This window comes from Hyperolius riggenbachi, chromosome 2 (genome assembly GCF_040937935.1).
Source record: "Hyperolius riggenbachi isolate aHypRig1 chromosome 2, aHypRig1.pri, whole genome shotgun sequence".
Taxonomy (NCBI): Eukaryota; Metazoa; Chordata; class Amphibia; order Anura; family Hyperoliidae; genus Hyperolius; species Hyperolius riggenbachi.
In genome coordinates, this window is record NC_090647.1 from 115,161,531 (window position 1) to 115,168,698 (window position 7,168).

Sequence of the window (7,168 nt, forward strand, 5' to 3'; positions counted from 1 at the left end):
AAACAACTGATAAGACTGATAGGACGTCAATCCAACAGTTGGATTGACGTCTTATCAGTTGTTTGAACAATAGCAAACAACTTTTTTTGGTTGTTTCAACTTGTTTCACAACAAAAGTTGTTTGATAATTGTGCTGCATAAAAGACCGCTGTTAAGTGTGTCTATGGAGCTTAAGATCAGGATCCACATGTAGCAACATACAGCAATAGAGTTGTGGGAGATTAAATCGCAGTGTAAAATGGTAGACTTCTGTTTGGCAGATGCCAACTACAGACAGATCAGATCTCATCCAATTTGCAGTGAAGCTTCGTGGGTACCCACTCGGTGACCAAGGTTACCCCATGATGCTTAGAAAGCATCTCGCCTAATCCCTCCTTAGCATTATTCAGCCTCCTGTAAACCCCATAAATACTTCTTCTCCATTCCCTGCAGGCAAGTATGAACTCCTCGTGGCACCCCTGGATAGTGCTATGTAGCATGAACTAATTTCCGCAGGGCGATTGTTTTGCGGTTTTGTTTTTTGACCCTGCATATTTAGGCATGCGAAAGCAAATGCATATTTGCATGAGCAATGTCTCGTGATTAGCCAATAGGCCATATTTGCAAAGCCAGATTTGTCGGGTTCACTTGGTTGATGCACACATTTCCTCTCTGGTGTAATTAAGTATGAACTGATATGCCAGTGGGTGAGGGGGACACAGACCCTGCAGGATGGAGCCATGTAGCTGGCAGGGGGCGCTGAGGAGAGAATAAAGTGGAGGTAATGCAGCACAGGACACATGAGAAACTACACTCTGCTTATCCTGAGTGTCACCCCTCTCATCAAGCCACCTGGTGCATGCCAAAACTGCCTAGTGATGCCGAAAAGAGGGAGACTTGGGGAAGTGTGATCCAGCATCCTGTAGCCCCCCCCCCCCCCCCCACACACACACACACTTCTTCATTCCCTGCAGGGATGTATGCACTGACATGCCAGTGGGTGAGGGGGCAAATACCCTGCTGCAGGGAGCCATGGAGATGGAAGGCACGCTGAAGAAGGAAGAAGTGGAGGGAACGCAGCACAGAACATGTGAGATCTGCCACTCTGCTTATGCTCCGAGTGTCACGCCTCTCATGATGACACCTGGTGCATGCCACACCCGCCTAGTGATGCCCAAATGAGTTAGACTTGGGGGCCCTGGGCAGTTTGTAATTATGGAAGACATGGCCCTGGTTATAGTGAAAGATTCACACCTCACCCAAAGCCTTTGGCGATTCAGATTACAGTTAAGGAGGAACAATTAAGAGAGGAAGAGAGACGGCGATTTGGTTCCAAAATAGGGACTTCCTGTCTAACAGAGGCACAGTTGAGAGCTATGCACCTGTTCCAGACCTGACAATCTCCCTTTCAGATTCACTGAGCCAGAACTGCATCTCCAGATCATTTTCATTGACACAGTAGTGAGATGCAAACATATACAGTTTCTATCTATAAATGATTAAACTCTTGCTTTGTTGATACGCGTTTGGAATAAACTGTGTTGGTGATTTGTGTGTGTGCCAAACATGCAGCCATAAATAGTTGAATACAACTGCAACAAGGCAGTTACAGGTTTGTCAGCTTAGCTGCAGCAAATACTCGTGACTACTCACAGCTCTGTATAGTGTGCCACAGAAGCCTTGTTTTTCAGCAGTTGGAAATAGGATTACAAAATTAGCTGTGCAGGTTTTATGGATAGTATGACTAAACAATCATGAGTGGGCAGATGTGGATTAATAGTTTTTTGGCAGGTTTTGGAAGCACTTGCACCCCGAATGTTTCTGAAGATGAGTGCATCTGTACTGTGCATGCATAAGCCCGGACTCGAGCGTGGGCAGTAAGGAGCCGCTCATCTTAGAGAGTATTCAGGGATGCGAGTACTTCCCATGAGGACTGCCCACTTCCAGAGACTCTCCGCCCACATCCTGGATGAGGAGATGAAACTCTACATCCTACTAGTGGAAAAGGAATCAGCTGTGCAAATAGCGCCCAGTATGTTACTACCTGCCAACAACTGAGAGAAACATGACACCCCACAGACTGTATGCCGCTAATACTGCCCCTTATACCCTCTTCACCCCTATGGCTATATATTCTAACCCCTTATACTGTCCCTTATATCCTCCACACCCTTATGGACTGTATACCCTAACCCCTTTACCCTTCCTTTATTCATACAACTACCCCCTCCCGTGCTTATGTTTTGCTTTGGCAATGCTAAATGTATTTGGTCCTGCCAATAAAGCTTTGTAGGATTTATACTTAAAAAGGCTGCCCAAGGAGATGAACTTTACCGTGGCACGGTGGTGGAACTAGGGGCCCGAGAGAGGGCCAGGAAGGCTCCAGAGCCTTCCTTCTCCATTGGTGAGTATCTAACTAATTTTTGCATCTCACTTCAGCATTCCTTTAAAGAGACCCTGAGATGAGCAATACCCTTTGCATTTATACTTACCTGGAGCTTCCTTCAGCTCCATGAGGTCCGTGGCCTCCTCACTGCCCTCTCTGGGCCACTCCATTCAGTAGATATTGCCCCCAGTGTTCTGGCCGGCCATGCTCTTCTGCGCATGTCTGGCCTGGCAGTGGGCGGCACCCCAGTCACCCCCCCCCCCCCCGCAAAATGCTCCGGCAGCGGCGTGCGTGCGGCTGCACCCCACATGCGCAGAAGCCCACGACTTGCCGTGACTTGCCAGGATCCTTATCCCGGGGGGGGGGGGGGGGGATATCTACAGAACTGAGAGACCGGTGAGGACACCGAGGCAGGCCACAGACCTCATGGGGCTGGAGGAAGCCCCAGGGAAGTATAAATGCAGGGGTATTGCTTGCCTCAGGGTCTCTTTAAAGTACCCCTGAACTGAGAGTGGGGATTTACATTTAGCCATGTGTATGTGTAAGCAGTGCTGTGACATATCACATCCTCCAACCCCCATTTCCCCCCCCCCCCCACAATACTCCTCCAAAGTATTAGACTGGAACACCTGTTGAATATGGACCAGGAGGAAGAGGCAGTTCTCTATCACTGTCTGCACCCAGTCCGACCTAAAGCACGCTCCTTTCCCACCCAGTTTACAGCAGCTGGCGGTCTAGTTGCTTCCCCTTTACGCGCATACATACAATTAAGCTGCAGGGAGATTTGGGCGCAAGGTAAAGTTAAAAAATGGCTCACCCTGCTCCTGAACAAGTCCTGGCGGCGCTAATCACTGTTCACCCTCCAGGTCGTCGTGGATAGCTGGGAAAAGATGTAATTCGGCTTCCAGCTATTGCTGGCGGACGAATTACAATGTTATTCTTTCACTTGGTGGCTGAATTAGTGTTTTTATAGTAATTTGTACTTCGTTGTTTGACGGCGCCCAAAGTAATCACTGAGCACCACTATAGCCTTGCGGTCAAATCTCCCGTGCTGTTTTTTACAGCGCTCCCCTTCACGCACCTTCTCAATACTGCACATCCCAGCTGAGATGGGCGAGTACTGCGGGAGCAGCAAAATCTTTTCCCTTATTAAAAACTACTCTACAGAGGCACAGATTGTGTGAGTCTACGCCATTTTGGTGAAGAAACTCCACCAGTATCCTCTAACGGGTACAGTGGTGGAAAAGGAGCTCATGGGGGGGGGGGATCATTGGGTGAGTAATACAGTCATGTGTTGTTGTTTTTTACAGGTACTGCTTGGTTCAGGCTACAGTTTCATGAATTACTTTGAGTACTCAAAAATCAGTTCTGCTTTTAGCTTATTATAAGCAAAAATGATCATACAACCTAAACATGACACTTACTGCATAAGATACAAGAGCTGCAGTGTCCTGATTGCTCCAGAGATATATGTAATATGTTAGAATATGTAGGCTGTAGAGGGTGCTGCTAGCTTGTCTGAGCAGTCAGGCAGCCTAACAGGAGAAGGCGGGGAGTTGTGGGCTCACATACATAATACAGTATTGTATTTATGTACAGTGCCCTGAAGCCTGGCTTATCATTTATTATTCCATCCATCAATGCCTTGTCTTTGTTCCCAGAAATACAGGTTCTGGCAGCTTGTCGGCAAGACTCTGTGGGGGCTCTGGCAGTCTTCAGTAAGTTCTAAGCACACATATTTACCTCTTAATGGAGAAGAAAGCCTTAGCATGCTGCTGTGGTCTGAGGAGAATACATCTCTCTAGAACTGTTTACAAATTGCATAGCTAGTCTACATGTAAAAAAAAAAAAGACAGTCTGCACATAAAACACACAACAGCATTCAACTTGCTGTAATCTACAGCAAATGCTCAAAAAATGCATCCGTTGACATAGGGCTTGGGATTTGTTACAATTATGGCACACTTGGGGTAAGGAGTTGAGGTTGAGGGGGTTGGTTAAGATTAAAAACTTGGTTTATGTTTTACCAAAAGTACTTCAATTGAAGTTAAGCAATATGGATGGGGAATAATGCAGAGGTGGTGCAACAATATGCACATTTTTTATGGAAATGCATAGAGCTTGAATCAAATTCAACCTTGGCAGGATTTGATTGGTCCACTTCCTGCATCATCTTAGAGTTTTTGCATCTCATTGACCATCCCTCCCTGCTAGTCAAGTACTGTAGTAAGGAACAGGGCCGTTGCTAAGTTCTTGGGAGATCGGGGCACCAAGGGTGAATGTATGTGGGTAGCGCACAGCGCGGCAAAAATATGGGCGTGGTCATGTCTCAGGGAGTGGGGCCAAATGAACATAGCAGTGGTGTAACTTAAATATATTAAATAGGTAGTATTTCACATAAATAAGCCCTACACCTGGCTTATGTTTTGTCTTTGGCAGGCTGGCCTGTGTGCTGTACTCGGCTGGCAGTTATGCTGGGCTTGATGGTGGTGATGCTATGATGCTGGGCTGCTTGGCTGGTGGTGATGCTGTGGCCTGGCTGGCAGTGATTCTGTGCCGGCCTGGCTGGCGGGGCAGGGGGCTTTGCTGGGCTTGGCAATTTGCTGGGGCTTTGCAGGGGTGAGAGCTTTGCTGGGCTGGGGGCTTTACTAGGCTTTGCTGAGCTGGGGGCTTTGTTTTGCTGGGGGCTTTGCTCTGCCGGGCTAGGGCACAGGGGCTTTGCTGGGCTGGGGCTTTGCTTTGTTGGGCTGGGGACTCTGCTTTGCTGGTCTGATGCCCAGGGCCTTTGCTAGGCTGGGGCCCGGGGTCTTTGCTTTGCTGGGGACATTGCTGGGGCTCGCGGTATCTGCTTTGCTGGGGCTGGGAGCTTTTCTGGGCAATAACCTAGGGGCTTTGCTGGGGTGAGGACTTTACTAGGCTTTGCTAGGCTGGGGGCTATGCTAGGCTGTACCCTTTGCTAAGTTGGGGCACAGGGGCTTTGCTTTGCTGGGGGCTTTGCTAGGCTGAGGCCCGGGGGCTTTGCTTTGCTGGGCAGGAGGGCTGGTTGCAGCGCTTAAGACCTCAGATCGCGGCGACTGGGGAAGGTAAAGCAGGACGCACATTACCCAGTACACATGCAGGAAGTGACTAGTGACGTCACTTCCGCATGTGAAGAGTACCCGCGTACAGGTAGTGTACGTCCTGCTCTGCCTTCCCCAGTCGCCGCGATCTGAGGTCTGATGAGAGGGAGGAGCGGGACCGGGAGCCGGCACACTGGGAGGGGGAGGGAGGCCCACGGGGCACCTGAACATAAAGTATCTGGGGCACCATGGCAACAGGTTCGGGGGGCGGTGCCCTGGAGCAAACCGCCTAGCGGCGCGCCTGGTAGGAAAGGTTAGCATATGACATTACATATCTAATGCTAGGTACATAGCATACAATTTTCTGGCAGATTCACCTACCAGATCGATCATTTCCAACATGTCCCATATGAATTTCGATCGAATTTCATTTTTCTGATTGATTTTCATTCACTTCTATGAAAATAGATTTGAAAAACGATTGAAAAATCGATCGGAAAAGCAAAATTTGATCGGACATGTTGGAAATAATTGATCTAGCAGGTAAATCTGCCAGAAAATTGTACGCTGTGTGTACCTAGCATAAGAGTCTAAGAATAGTCTTTTTTTTCCTGAGGGGAAGCTGGTGCTGTAAAGGAAAAATTGATAGTGTGATGGTATGACCAAACTACAGGATTCATTTCCACAATGGGAATTGACAGTCCTAAATGAAATATGAGGCCCAAGGTATTGCCCCTCATGTGTAGGGAAGCCCAGTTAATTCATTGGGAGAAGTAGCCATCTTCCTAGCTGGGATATCTACCCATGCATTGAAGGCTCCTGGGCGACTGGGTGGGGGGATAGATGAGTAACATGTTTATGCTTTTCTCAGCTGGAAAAACATTCAAATGAATAGGTGGGACCTACAGCAAAGCGTTTGATCTTTGAAGGATACGTCCACACAAAATAAAAAACAAAAATCCACTTACCTGGGGCCTCCTCCAGCCCCTGGCAGCCATCCTGTACCCTCGCCGCAGCTCTGGTGGCTCCTGATCTTCTCCATTGCAGAAGCTGACCTCGCCAGGTCGGCTTCCGGGTCGGCTTCTCATGTGACTCACCGTTGACATATCAGGACTGCACTGCGCAGTACAGTCCTGATGACATCAATGGTGGAGTGCATGAGAAGCCAACCCGGAAGCCGACCTGGTGAGGTTGGCTTCTGCAGCGGAGCAGATCGGGAGCCACCAGAGCTGCGACGAGGGTACAGGATGGCTGCCAGGGGCTGGAAGAAGCCCCAGGTAAGTGGATTTTTGTTTTTTATTTTGTCTGGACGTATCCTTTTTAGCTGGGTTTCAAGCATAGTGCAACCCCTCCTCCTTTGTGGTCTAGTCTCTCGTAAATTACACATTAATGTTGGCTCCGATATCTCCGTGGGCGGAACCTAGAAATCCTATCTCCGCAGCCAATCTAGGAGGGTGAGATGCTGTGGTCACACAGTGAGAGGGGCTAGATCAAGAAGTGCCAGTGCAGACAGGACTTGGTGCTGGTGCAGTGTTTATACAAGTTACACTGCATCTATTGATCCTTTTGGCAGTAAATGTACACACTCTGTGTAAGTAAGTAGCTCTCCAAACACTAGTGTCAAAAAGGGGCATTGAATAGCCAACAGCAGGTCCATTTCGGAGGGTTTGATTGAATATCATCAGATAAAGTGGCTGTTCCTTGACTTTTTATATTTGCATTTAATATTATTTGCCACTCTAAA